The sequence below is a fragment of the Ochlerotatus camptorhynchus genome, unplaced genomic scaffold, assembly GCF_037179485.1.
Source record: "Ochlerotatus camptorhynchus isolate MF236.1 unplaced genomic scaffold, CSIRO-AGI_Acam_v1.1 ptg000111l, whole genome shotgun sequence".
NCBI classification, from domain to species: Eukaryota; Metazoa; Arthropoda; class Insecta; order Diptera; family Culicidae; genus Ochlerotatus; species Ochlerotatus camptorhynchus.
In genome coordinates this window covers 794,011-808,783 of record NW_027040601.1, presented here as the reverse complement: position 1 = coordinate 808,783, position 14,773 = coordinate 794,011, and the positions used below count along the sequence as shown (strand labels likewise).

The 14,773-nt window shown below is 38.8% G+C and overlaps 1 long non-coding RNA gene across 1 annotated transcript in view; it reads left to right on the top strand.

The window, feature by feature from the left end:
* Positions 1 to 3,700: 3,700 nt before the first annotated feature.
* The window catches only part of LOC135699498 (uncharacterized), a 292,773-nt gene continuing 281,700 nt past the window's right edge, over positions 3,701 to 14,773 (top strand). The window contains exon 1 of the long non-coding RNA XR_010517526.1: positions 3,701 to 4,894. This is a non-coding gene — a long non-coding RNA (uncharacterized LOC135699498). The remainder of the gene's footprint in view (positions 4,895 to 14,773) is intronic.

Below are 14,773 nucleotides of genomic sequence, written 5' to 3'. Positions count from 1 at the left end.
AATTGATGAAACGATGAGCATTTGTGAGTCATGCCGTAGCGTGATATCTCATAATAGAAGTCCAGTTTTGAAAAAAACACCGATCGGTTGGAAATGAAGTAAATATCCATATCCAACCGTCAACTAGTGGACAGCAGCATAGTGATGATCCAGGTCCTTCAATGAGTGACTATCAATCCGTAGATGAGCTAGGTAAGAACAGTCATCCTGAAGATTCTATCAGCTTTTAACTGCAACCTCCTAATTGCACTTATTTATTATTTTTTCTTCTTCTTTCCTTCAAATAGGTACCATCGGTTCCATCATTGGAGTCAATTCCATCAGCAGATGATCTGTAACGCCCATACAATGTTGAGAAGTTTAATGGCTTTGTGGAAACGTTGAATTTTTCGCCAATTTCATCGAGGAACATGAGGATCATGGATTATCGTTCAATAAAATCTCTAGAAATTACACAAGCAGTTCGCAAAAAAATATTTGGCCTAGATACAGCAGACATTAGCAAAGTAGAGGCATACGAAGAAATCATTGTGCAGCTAAAGGAGAACTTCAATTTCCATACAGCTGACAGAAAAGATCAGATAACAGAATTACCAGTATTGCCAAAGTCTTGGTCCGTGAATAAAGTTGTAGCAGAATTCAACGCACCAACGAGGCAGGTGAAGAGCCTTGTTAATGAGCAGGGTATTCTAAGCACACCCAACAAAAGAAGTTGGCATGGGATCAACGATGATACAAAAAAAAACTAGTTAGGGAATTTTTGGATGACAATGATATTAGTAGACCTATGCCCAGAACAAATGATTTTGTTTCCGAGTTTAGAAATGGACAAAAAGAACACGTTCAAAAACGCCTGTTAATGATGTCCCTCAAAGAAGCGTACTTGTTTTTTTTTTTTTGTTAAATATAAAGATATTAATATTGGTTTCACTGTATTTACACAATTGCGACCAAAACATTGCATTTTGCTTGATTCTACTGGTATACATAATGTATGTATTTGTATAATTCATGAAAATGTAAAATTAATGATCAACACATGACATGACATGACAAGACAAAATTGAATCGCAAATTGAGCTTCATTGGATTCTGAGATGATTTCGAGCTTCACTTGTTTAGTTTTGTGTGAAAATCGCAAATAAAAAAAAAAATCAGTTCAGACATGAAAAAGATTTGGTAAGAAAAACTTTTTTTCCTTAAAAGTGCCCACCTCGCAATGTATGGACGGATGGTAGTAAACATAATTACCTATCTTGAGACAAAGCTTCATCCAAATCAAACACGGCCATTTTTTTTTAAATCGACTTTAAATTTAAAAATCGATTTTTTTCAGTGTAGGTCTCAAATAAAAAATTTTTCAGTATTTTTTTTTTCGGTAATTTGGTCAATTTCCTAAAAGTCATCCATACAACACATTTTTGTAGGAGTTGTCATTTTTCCATAATATTTTTTTGAAAAAAATCGGCAGAAAAAGTTTGGCCCTTCTCAAATGTTAGTCTAGATAAATTTTGGAAAAACTAAGTATGCAAAGTGACATATTTAGTCAAGGTCCACACATCCAGAAAGTTTCATTGAAATCTGAGAGGGTGCTCAATAAAATACATCTTATATGATTGCTCTGCATAAATTGTTCAAATAATTATAATAATAAAAGCAAATTTGTTAGTTTGACTAAATGCTTCTATCAGTAATTATGGTGTATTGAGTAATATTTATTTTTATTGTTCCGTACGATAAAGGGTTCCGGAAAAGAAAACTTGAACTTAACGAAGTTCAATGTTCTATGCGAAGAGCATGGAAATGGGAAGTGGTTATCACAATAGGGGAGATCTTTTCCTTCTTGGCATTAAGTTGGGAAGGTTTACTGGTATTGGCTTAGGATTACGTCTTTCGGCAACATATTGGGGGTGCAATTTCATTAAAACCAAAATCGACCGCATTACAAAAAGTGGTCAGGTTTTGACCACATATAACTATGTCAATAGCGCATTTTTATTGTCTATTGAATAAAACAAAAATTCTGTTTGTTTTGTGCACGAGGCGTTTCCGTGATGAGAAAAAGTGATTTCTCTAACACAGTCGCCGAATATTGATATCGAGTACGTAATTTTACGTCATATATACGGTAGTGTCTTGGATACAACCTCTTACTTTTTGTCCTTGATGATTGTTAATTCTCCATAATAATCCAAGGTTACTGATATTACCTTCATGTCTCTTATATTCGTTCATCGTGTGCGACGGTACTCGAAGCATCGGTATCTCAGTAATAAAAAAAATGTAATATCGATCAACGTAATTCAAGCTGATGTATGAAATAATGATGTAATAGCAAAAAGCAGATACAATATTACATCAATGGATGTAATTTTGTTCGCAAAATCGATGTACATCGAACAAGTTGATATTACACAACCGATGGATTGACCTGGTTGCAGCAGTTTCGATGTAATATTCAACATTTTTTTTTTGCTGTGTACTTGTATGCTTACATCTATGGTATGAAACATTTGCAGAGAATGAAATAAATCCAACCTTACATTGAATGTAAGAGACATTTGTTTTGCGTGCAAAAATAATAATAATCCAGGGGAAACCAAGCGCTTTAGAGAAAAACATTTGAACAAAGTTAGGTTAAAATCGGTGACATTGACCACAACTTTCTAAACACTTGAGCTAGAATGACCCCTATCTTATTTGAGATGATTCCATTGTTATCACTGTGTATATTTGAAAAATGCATATGCTAGAGCATTTCAACTTGGCAAATTCAATCGCGAACCTTAAAATCTGCCAGCACGTCCCCCAATGTCACCCACATTGGATCTCACCTGTATCATCATCGTCGTCAACATCGCATCATGCAACGCGCAACATTACAACATTCCATCACATCGCCAAACTCGGTTAACGGTATATTTGTAACAGAACCAGCTGATGTATCTTTGTGGCCGCATCGACTACAGTGTGTAACGTTTATCCTTGAAAGGTAGAGATTCCATCACATTCTCGCTGGCGGGTCAGCAGGACGCGTTCACGCGCTCGTGTGTGCCCGTCCTTTCGCTGGTGTGCGAACATCGAGCGCGCATGCACCACCCATCGGCATCGGTGATCCTTCGTGTGGCCCTGTCGTCGCTGTTGGTTCGTTCCGGCACTGTTCGTGCCAGGGCGCTCCCAGTTTCCAGTTTTTCCCAAGGTGCGTTCGCTCGCTGGACTGGAAAATCAGATCTCGTTTTCTCCTACGAAGCTAGATGCTGGGAAAAATTTACGAACGTGTGTTCATTCCTGCATGAACTGCCCCGCACCGGTCCGTGGTGGAGAGCTTTTCCGAAGTGTCACAGTTCTGTGGGTGAGTGAGATGGAAGCAGTTCGGTTTTGCCGTGATTCAACCTGGCTGGCTGGCAGAATGACTTCGGATGTTTCCTTGCGTTTGGGAATGGGGAACCGGGAGGGTAGGTTGGGGAGTTTGTTGGCAGCAGCAGCAGCAGCAGCAATAGCCGGGAATCGCGAATCCCGACGAAGACGAGACCGGCTCTTGGCGGCTCGTGAAAGCATCCGAGAATTTGCTCTAAATTTCTGGGCTTAGTCCCAGTTCGCACGTTGACGGAAGCGGTATTGTAACTAGACCAGGGGCCCCGGTAGCGTAACCTAGACTCTGTCTTTGCTGCTGCTGCTGGAGTAGAGTAGAAGCTTTGACCCTGGGCTGGGCCGGGCTGGGCTGGGCTGGGCTGGGTGTGCTGTGATGGGTGTGTGTAAGAGTGAGATGCTGGCGCTTCCATTGAGGGTGATAAAAACTGGCTAGAACAGTAGAGGTACGACGTCGGTTTGGGAAAGTTCAGGCAGTGTGCATCAAGTCAGTGCTGTGGGAACAAGCCTTGGAAAGTAGTGTGCTGAAAGTGTAATCCACCCACTAGTCGAGATTCCGGTCAGTTCTTAACCGTTCTTGCATTCTGAATCTAGTGCACGATAAATTGTTTCGCGGTTCAGTCGTTTGTGGCTAGTGAAATGTAGTGAGTGCATCTGCGATGAGTCCCCAAGAGAAGTGAAGTTCCCGTTTTCATTCCCTCGATTCAATTTCCCTAATTGGTCTATTCATCACGTTCCGTGAGATAAACAGTTGGTTGATTTAATTATGTCGTCAACTCCCCCCTGAGCGCAGCCCGACGTCCATTGCGTGCTGAAGCGCAGTGATGAATGAATCTTCAGAGCCCTGACTGACGATGGGCGGTAAGCCGAGACGGGCTAATTTATTAACTGACAATTAGACACCCGAGGCATCTCTTTCCCTTCGCGAAAAAATGCCACGAAAGACGCTCATCTTCTCGCTCGTTCTGATGTCTTTATCCACACGGTGAAATACCTCCCATTCCCCATCCCTCGGAAAAACAGATTCAAATGACGACGACGTCTATTAATAACATTCTACCAGAAGCGGAGAAAGTGTTTTGAATCGAATTCCTAAGACACGCGGCGAATGGGCTATTTTCGGACGGACGAAAACATGAGACGGTGCTATTTTTACTCAACTCACCAAATTACAATCCACCTACGCGGGACGCACTTCTGGCAACACCTTTCCCTCCTAACCACCTTACCGGCCCCAAATGCTACTCGAGTGGGTTCATCAAAACACTCCGTGAGTCAATTCAGTTCCGAGGGCAAGGAAGAAGAAAGTGAAAATCTTGCCTGCTGTTTGCAAACGATACGGAAAATGCAAGTGGATGAATGAGGCTGATGCTGATGATGATGATGATGATGATGATTATGATGTCATCGCTTGTTAGAACACACAGACGCATGCTCGGCCAGATTATGTTAAGGCAGATCGTTTTGAGGCAAGGCAAGCTATAGCTGGAGGCAACATTCTGCACGACTTAATGAGAAGAGATCGGTAAGTGTCAAATTGGTTTATGGAATTTGTTGGTGAGGGACCTGTTATGCTGTTATGCAATATAGCTAAGGGTTAATTGGCCTATTATGGACCTCCTAGTAGTGTTTCAAAATTTTATTTTTATTTTCTATGAGGTACTCGTTTATCCTTTGCTTGGTATGACTGATACATACAGTATTTAAATTAATGTCATTTGATTTGATGATTTCACTCAGGAATATATGCATTTCATGTTGAAGTCATCATTAACCTTCTATGCACCACTTGGGGTCAATTAAAGGATCGTTCACATACTATGTGAACCGTCTAGAAGAAATCCATCTTTAACATAAGAATTCAGCTTATATAAAAGGCACTTTGAAACGGGGTATCAATGATAGTATGCGTAACTTCCAACGTAGAATAAAAAGTTTAAATTAACTGTATGCACTATTTCTGAATTGGAAACATTGGTTCCATTTTTTAGCTTTTATATATTTACAAGCATATCGTTTTTCCACATTGTGGGCGATCACGGTGTCGTTCATAGTCGATTATTGCTCCAGTCCATTAGTTGCGCCAGCGGAATGCCGTCTTCATCATCGTCAATTTTCATCCAAGATTCGTGTAATTCTGCCTAGGTTTCATGTTCCCAAAAACAGACTTCTTTTAACGAGATCTGCTTCAAACATTCATCGGTGTTGTTATCTTTCTCGCAGGCCATCACACGGACCAAGAGCTTTTCTTGGTACCGTAGTTTAATACTTTGGATCACATTTTAATCCTTCGGTTGAGTTACAACGGTTACGTTGGCAGGCAGAAAATACACTGTGATCAACCCATAATCACTTTTGAGTTCATCGTTTAGATGATGGGCTGAACAGTTATCAGTTGTTCAGCAGCAAAGCGTCGAACTCCTGGAACAAAGTTATTATGGACCAGTTTGGAACAACTCAGGTGTCATCCAGTTATTTTTTGTTACGGAAATTTTAAAATTTTCCAATAACCACCAACCGGAGTTTGTTGTTTGCCGTGACATTAGAACACGGCATGATAATGTTACGCCCTGGAGCATTTTTATCGATCGAACCAACAAACGATTCTGATGGTAACATTTTAAAAATCAATCCCGATTTGCCCTCATTGAAAATCATTTTATTTTAAAGCTCACGACAACAAATTTCCTCGTGAAATTGTTCCAGAAAACCTTCAATACTTGTTCTGTTGCTGAACAATACTTCCCCGAAATTTGAGTTTTCTTTTTTTTTATAATGCGTTTATTTCTCCAGGCTCATTTGGCGTAGCTTTGCGGAGCCGATATTCATTGTTTAGATTACAAAATTTCTTAAAACTAACGTTAGTAAAGCGGGGGCCGATTACTCGCGGCTATCTCGAGGTTAGGGGTAACAAATTGTAACAAATGGATGGCAGGGTAGGGATTGAGAACACAAGGTTTGGAGAACAATGTGCTCTTGATCTCGAACTAAGCGACCAACTGATAAAAAAGACAAACATGGGGGTACACCGATGGGCAGCTAACAGCTTGGGGGAACACAAGATGACACTAACTACTAAATCCTCAGATCTATCCGTTTTAAAAATACATAAATTAAATTGCAATAGTCGAGATCTCGGCTCGCCAAGATGTCTCTAACGGGCCGCATGGGTTGTTTTCCTCGAGCCGTGAGGGATGCGGATAACTCGGATCTAACAACACAATGGAGGGTGCATGACCAAAGCACGTGGTCGATATCGTGATAGCCACTACCACAAGCGCACAAATTGCTGCCTGCGAGCCCGATTCGGAAGAAATGCAAGTCTAACGAGTAGTGATTGGACATGAGCCTTGATATGACACGTATAAAGTCACGGCTCATGTCCAACCCTTTGAACCATGGCTTGTTCGACACCTGTGGGAGAATAGAATGTAACCATCTTCCAAGATCACTCTCATTCCATTTTTGTTGCCAGTTGGTGAGGACGGGTAATTGAAAAAAATCCGCAAAGGCGATTTGTCGATCAAAAATATCGCCTTCCATAGCGCCCACCTTAGCTAGCGAGTCCGCTTTCTCATTACCCGGAATTGAGCAATGAGATGGGACCCAAACTAAGGTGATAGTATCGAAGCAGCTAGATAAAGTACTCAATTTAGCTCGGATTTCGGTCAGGAAATACGAGGAGTGCTTCATCGGCCTCATTGATCGAATAGCCTCCAACGAGCTAAGGCTATCTGTAAAAATAAAATAGTGATCAGATGGTAGTGAGGAAATTTGCTCTACTGCGTAAAATATGGCTGCTAGTTCCACAACGTATACGGAACAGGGTTTTTGCAGTTGATATGAGGCGCTATGAAATTCGTTGAATACTCCAAATCCAGTGGAAGCGTTTATAGTTGACCCATTTGTGAAAAAACTCTTATTGTTACTAACATGGTGGTACTTGTTTGCAAAAATTAAGGGAACAACCATCGACCGATGGTTATCTGGTATTCCACGGATTTCTTGCAACATGGTCAGATCAAAATTTACAGAGGAACTATAGAATTCTTGGAGGCAAACACGAGAGGAATTGAATGAAGAAGGGCCAATCTCCAGTGTCATGTACTCGTAATAGAGACTCATGAATCTTGTTTGAGGATTTCTGTCCAGCAGCTTCTCAAAGTTTTCTATTACCAATGGATTAATTAATTTGAGTTTTCTTATTCCATATCATACTTTGAAGATAAGAGCCCAATGTTGCGAAAATTTGCACATCGAAACGTATTTGATTTTTTAGCTGCGAGCAAGATCTGTTAACTCGATGCAGCACGAAGTATGTAATTACGGTATAATTGTATGTTTGTATGTATTGCATAATTATGTAATAATTGTTTAGTGTTTTATAAATTTGTAACCAGCCTATAATAATTGTATGATAATTGCTTAATAATCGCAATAACTCGTGGTAATTTCATACGCACTGGTTATCATTGTTTGTAGATGCCCCTCGATATGTCTTTATCGTCAAGGGAAAATTGATTCAATAATTCTAATTATTTGATGTTTTAGAAGAGTTTTCACAAGTAATCGTCAAAAGTATATCAATTTCATTATTCTGAGATAGCTTTGATAGAAAAAACGCGTTTATCGAGATAAAATTGATAAATAGAAGATTTTTAGCGACAAGCCCAATCTTAGATCCATAGGCCAACATTAGAGCCATTTCCCCTATATCATTAAATTTAAAATATGTCCAATTTGCTCGGTGCTTACCAGTCATTGGAAAAATAAAATCATTCCTATCTCGAGTGCCAGCCAGCTATGCCAATGACTCACCACGTACCAGTAGAACGAAAGTGGCGAGAAAGCGAAAAATTGAAAAACTTTCTCTACCGATTGCAAATCCAATTAGAAGCGTAAAACCTGAACGAAAGAGAGCCATCCCGAGCAAAGTCTGAGATCAAATTGAAATCTTAATTTGATGTTGTGATTTCACTGATAATTATTACTCAGGTTGCTGTCGTTTTGGTCGTTTTATCGGTTAAAATATCACAATTGAGAGCAAACAAATCTTCCTGTGACATCACATTGAAAACTATTTCTGCTATCAGTGAGAGCAAACTGAAAACTAAATTTGATATCAATTTTTCCTGTTGCTAACAAAACAAGTATTCAATTTGATGTTATGTTAAGGCAATGAAAACAAACCCGCAACAACATATTTCTGAAGAGCAAACAGCAAAATGAAAAAAAAATTAGATATCAACCCGAGCAAAGTCCAGCATCAAAATGACAGCAAATTGAAGTCAAGTTATGATATCAACATCAAACTGATATCATAATTTGATTTCAGTTTACGCAATTGACAAATTTGATACCAAATTTTGATTTCATTTTGCTGTACATTTGCTTTTCAAACATTTGTTGTTGCGGGTTTGCTTTCATTGCCTTAGCATAACATCAAAATGAAGACTTGTTTTGTTATCAACAGGAAAAATTTATATTAAATTGAGTTTTCAGTTTGCTCTCACTGATAGCAGAAATAGTTTTCAATGTGATGTCACAGGATTTTTTTGCTCTCAATTTTGATATTATAACCGTTAAAACGACCAAATCGACAGCAACCTGTGTAATCGTAATCAGCGAAATCACAACATCAAATTTAGATTTCCATTTGATCTCAGACTTTGCTCGGGAAATTTGTCAACTGCTTAAACTGAAATCAAATTATGATTTCAGTTTGATGTTGATATCTGCTGGGCTTTGCTCGGGATTGCTTGCCCAATAGGGTGCCCAGGATTTTAAAACTTTTTTACAATCCTCTGCGTCACATAGCCACTTGTTCCCTATTCCACCGTGAGGCTCTGGTCCGCATTTGAGCCTAAATTGGTCTAAATCCACTCATTTCAAATGCGGGTTGAAATTTGTATGGGAAAAATCATCAACATGTATGGAGAAATACCGCGGCTTCAAAGTTTCGCCATTAAGTGCCGTTGTAAACGTACACACACCATCAAGTCTGAGATTCTCAAAGGAAATTGTATAACCAACAACTTTGTCCAAGACCGCAAGCCAAGTTGTCACAAAAAAGTAATTATTGAACTCTGAAAATCGTTAACTTCACGTATGAAACAACATAAAAACACTTTGTATGTAACAACTCAAGGCAGGAGTAATCGTCAATAATTCTGATGGTACAGCACGCAACAACCACCCTACTGCTTTCTCTCTGAGATGACTACGTTGGTCATGACGAGAGGAGTAACACAATAGTTGGGTAAAGAAAAATTGCATTATAACACACCATCAATTGGAAATGTTTTTGGGAATGTGGGGCTTTAGGTAGTAATGAAACGTCGCTAGAACTATTCCACAGCAGCAGACAGTATATGAGCAAGTCAAACGCGCACTTTTTTGCCTGTATTTAAATTTGAAAAAAATACTTCAAATCTCCTCATCCATTAATACATGAGTTAGGTAAAGAAGTGTGCGTTTCAATAGTCATTTTCAACTTCTTTTAAATTTTCATACTTCCGTACTCTAGCGAAACTATCTACCTAACCTCTTCAGGTCTTTCTCTAGCTAATAAATTATCACACTAAAGCTTCATGTTAGATAGCTTTTCCAATCACCTCTGAAGGATAGGTTGCCGCATGATGGGGTGAAGGTGGGGGTAGATTATTGTCATAGAGGGCGTAGTTTTTGTTGGTTGAGAGGGATGGGGGAGAAGGGGTGGTAGTTAAAAAAATTCCTCTGTTCTGTATATACCACGACTACGACCAGTAATTTGATCTATTGTAGTATATCACGTGTTCTTAGTTTAGTCCATGTCGTATGACTCCATCACTATTGAGAAATGATGAAGTAGGAGAAATGTCTCTAATGTTGGCCTATGGATCTAATATTGGGCCCATCGCTAAGAATCTGCTATTTATCAATTTTATCTAGATGAACCCGTTATTGGGACGTTAATAATGGATATTTATGGTTGCTATTGAAAATGTAGTCGATTGCTGAATTTATGTATGGGCCCAAATTAGGGACACTTAGGCCGACTTTTCCTGCATTTCCCCTATTCGGTTTTGATACAGTTGTCATTCTTGCCTTCATCGCAAGGAATCGATTCTAATTGAAAGGTCTCGCTATTTATACCCTTCGGAGTACCCTCCAAAGGCGCGCCCCTTAGTCAGTCAAAATTGGATTCCTTAGCATCAAAAATAAGCAATGACACCGATAATGACCATCATAACCCTAGTCTTAACCACTTCAAACTAGGGAACAACGAATAGGAGATTAGGAATCACATAGATGAAGACTAACTAACTCATTTTTCCTGGTTTCAAGATCATTATCGGTGGAAAAAGCCGAGTCTTGTCACTATCAACAAGCATAAACAGTAACAAGGACTAAGATGTGTTCCTTTGATTACTGAAAAATCCTACTCTCCTAGTTTGGAGTAGTCAAGACTAGGAATTGGTAGTAGATCTTACATCCCGAAACTTACCACGAAAAGGTGATCTACCCACGTGACGGAGTTTAATTCAAAATAGTTGCGACTAATTTTCGATCACTGAATTCCGACCACCGATTTTCGGAACCGAGAACGGAAACGGGCAGCACTAACCGAGGCACAAGCTACCAGCACCTCAGTGATAAAATAAGTAATCTTTTTTATTAATTACTTTATTTGATTAGGCACAAACGGCGCCGGTGGTGTAGTGGTAAGCGTGATTACCTCTCATCCCAGCAGGCCTGGGTTCAATCCCAGTCGGCGCCACCGGGATGTTCTGAGGCATAACATCTCTGATCACGCCTTTCTTCGGATGGGAAGTAAAGCCGTTGGTCCCCGGTTCATGAGTTGATGGGTCGATAGGTAGGGTTCAGGTGTGGGAGCTGCCTTCTTGGCACGTCGGTAGCATTGGTGCTCAGCACGGAAAACAAGATTGACGGAAAAAACAAACCAAAGGAATTTGATTAGGCACAATCAAATGAACAGTGCCGAGATATCTTGTTCAATATACAGGGTAATTCGGAATAACTGTCAGTTTAAGAAGGTCATAACGATTGAACGCTGGTATGATTTTTTTTTTAAATCAGTATACTCCAAATATACTTCATAGATAACTCTCAACTTAACATACCTTCATTCAAATCTATCTTCCTTTACTTAATTACCAGCCACAATTGTCACGAAAATTAATCGCAGCTGACACGCACGCTTTAGTTCCAGCACTTTTTGAGTCCTGGCGATGTGTCTAAGCTCTGGTATTGAACGGACATTCCAAGCATGGTTCCTTTCTACCTCTATAATGATGCGAAAAATAAATGGTTCATTCTTTCGACGAGATTTCAGCTTCTAAAATATAACACACGATTTTATACAGATTTATGACATGCTCCATTTTCACGTTCATGACTGCTTGAAATCGCAAACAAATGAAATTTAAAATCCTACTATCAATACAAGCTGATAGTTGTACACACTTTAAAACAAAAATACTTGAACATGTACCCATTTTACCCATTGAGAATTGCATATTTGTGAAATCGGTGACAGTTAGTCTGAATCACCCTGTACAATACAATATATACAATAAATCAAAGAACTTTAGTCAAGAGGTACAATACAAAAAACACATCTGTCATCCAATGCATCTTCCATTAGAACAGGATGACACCCGAGAAAAGTCAGATATTAAAATATTTAAAAAAATAATAATTATGTTTATGAAGACATGTTGATATAATTTTTTGACATTATTTTCTTTTTTGACGAGATTGATTTATTATTTTGATATTATATTAATATTACCCAAAATCTTATTTAAATACATACAAACTTAGTATATCATTACCAATGGGGCATGATAAATAAGTTAGAAACTTACAATTATCGCTGCAGAACTTTCCAGCTAAATAGATATCTTTGTTTAGTCGATAAAAAAAAATCAAAATCAAGGATAAACACAATTTGCTGATTTCATGTAACGAAATAGTGTTACATTTTAAACGCTTAAAACTGGGTCATTTATTGAAGAATTTAAATTCTTTTCACACCCTTTGATTCAGAATTGATGTAAGATTTGTTTGGTATATTTTTTTTTTCTGTGTTGGGGACATAATACCACCGCGACCATAACTTTGATCTATTGTGGTGTATCCTCTTTTGATTTTGCCGTAACGCAATGGTAAGATGCTATTTATATGACCAACCACCATTACTGTTGTTGGCAATTATCCCAAACAGGTAATGCATTCCTTGTGAAATGTATAGCTTGATTGGGAGAAGCAGCCCAGATTTACCAGGGTTCCATAAGCCCCTTATCTAGATATATACGTCGTTTGTGAAATAGTGCAACGCAGTCACACAGCAGATGTTTAGAGCTCTCACTCTCTAGTTTAAAAAAACGGCATCTGTCTTCATTAACTTTTCCGATAAGTTTAAGGTGATATTTACTAGTACAGTGTCCTGTAATCAAACCAGTATATGTACTCAAATCGTGTTTCGATAAGGTCAGCAGTTTTTGTGTGTGCAACGCGTTGGGCTCTATGAAACGTTTTGATTGCCGGGCATTTAAGGTATTATTCTAGTTGCATCCAGGAACCCAGTATAGGTTAACCTTATTACAGTAGGATAAATGCTGCTATAGCTTAGTGCATTCCCAAACCAGTTTTGAAGTGCAAATTTTTTGACTTTAGAACATTCAACGCTGCTTGGCTATCTGAACAAATACATATGTTTGCATTTTTATAATTTCTTTTTAAGCAAATCGTGGCACATTCTAGGATGGCATATATTTCAGCTTGAAATACTGTTGGCCATTTTCCCATCGGCACCGATATGCTGATCCTAGGACCACTTATTCCAGCCCCAACCATATTATCTTGTTTCGATCCATCCGTATAGAATACTATTGACCCAGGACGAAAAGATGGCCCTCCTGTATTCCAATCATAACGAGTCACTTCAGGAACTTTGAATTGGTGATTGAAGTTGTTACGCTTTAACATCCAGTCTTCATTCATTAAAATTAGTGGAATTATTTGAAACTCTTTTAAAATGCTCAGATGTTCAATAAGATCTCCATCAAAGAAATTCATGGACCGTTTGAGCCTCAGAGCACTTTTCATTGCATCCATTTGAATAAATTGATGTAAAGGAAGAATATTGAGTAGAGCATCTAATGCCTTCGAAGGAGTACTACGCATTGCTCCAGTAATGGAAAGAGTAGCAAGTCTTTGTAACTTGTTCAATTTAACTTGTGCCGTTTGTTGTCTGGTTTTTGGCCACCAGATTAGTGATGCATAAGTGATTCTGGGATTAACAATAGCCGAGTATGTATCATCTTCGGTTTTAGACCCCATTTTTTACCAAATGATCTTTTACAGACCCAAAAAGCATTTGTTGTTTTTTTCTATTTGTTGTTTCATATGTCTGTTCCAGCAGAGTTTACTATCTAGGATTACTCCCAAATACTTAACTTCTGACGACAGTGATAATTTAACATCTCCTAGTTTAAGAACAGTGGTAGAGACTCTACGTCTTTTAGTAAAGGGTACAATTAATGTTTTCGTAGGATTTATGTTCAGTCCTTCTTGTGTGCACCATGATAGTGTGAATTTTAATGCCTTTTGCATTCTATCAAATACAATTTTATCAAATTTTCCGCGAACAAATAGGTATAATTGAAAATGGATCAAACTTGTAGGCCGCAATCACGCGCTTGCTTGCTATGACTATCGAGAGAACAGTGTAACGAATGTAGTTACACTGTTTAGTTCCAGAGAAATTTCCTCATTCCTCCGGCTCCTATGGGGTGTGATATATGACGGAGAGTCCATCCTCAGCAATAATTATCTTAGCTCAAATTTATTTATATCCTTTTTACTTTGACTATATGTTTTTAGTATTACTACTAATACCACTTCAGTCTGTTATTTGAAATTAGCATCTTCAACTATGTAAATTGTTGACTTCACGTAGAAGTAATACTAAAAACATATAGTCAAAGTACATAACTCTGCATGGGAGCATACCATCAATTACTGTCAATGGTCGAAAGGTACAGTAGCAGCACCTACCCCACCCGTGTTCCCTCGAGATCGTCAAGTCGACGATAACAGGAGCACATATCGTGGTAGGGGTAAACAATAGTTGCAATTTCCAAACCTACGACTGGATGCCTTCCTTCAAATAACAACTGAAGTGCGGTAAAAAATCGGTAGAACTGTTTCAGTGGTGGCGGGGAGGGACACCCCTCACCATCCCTCTCCAAAGGGAGGGGGGGTTTGGTAAAGAGAGATGAAAAAACCGATTTGTACCTTCCTTAAAAGTTGTCCTAGCTCGCTATTCTAATATCTATATACAATCTTCACACTGCCGTACTCTAACAGAACTATCAACTCTATGCTTTCATCTACT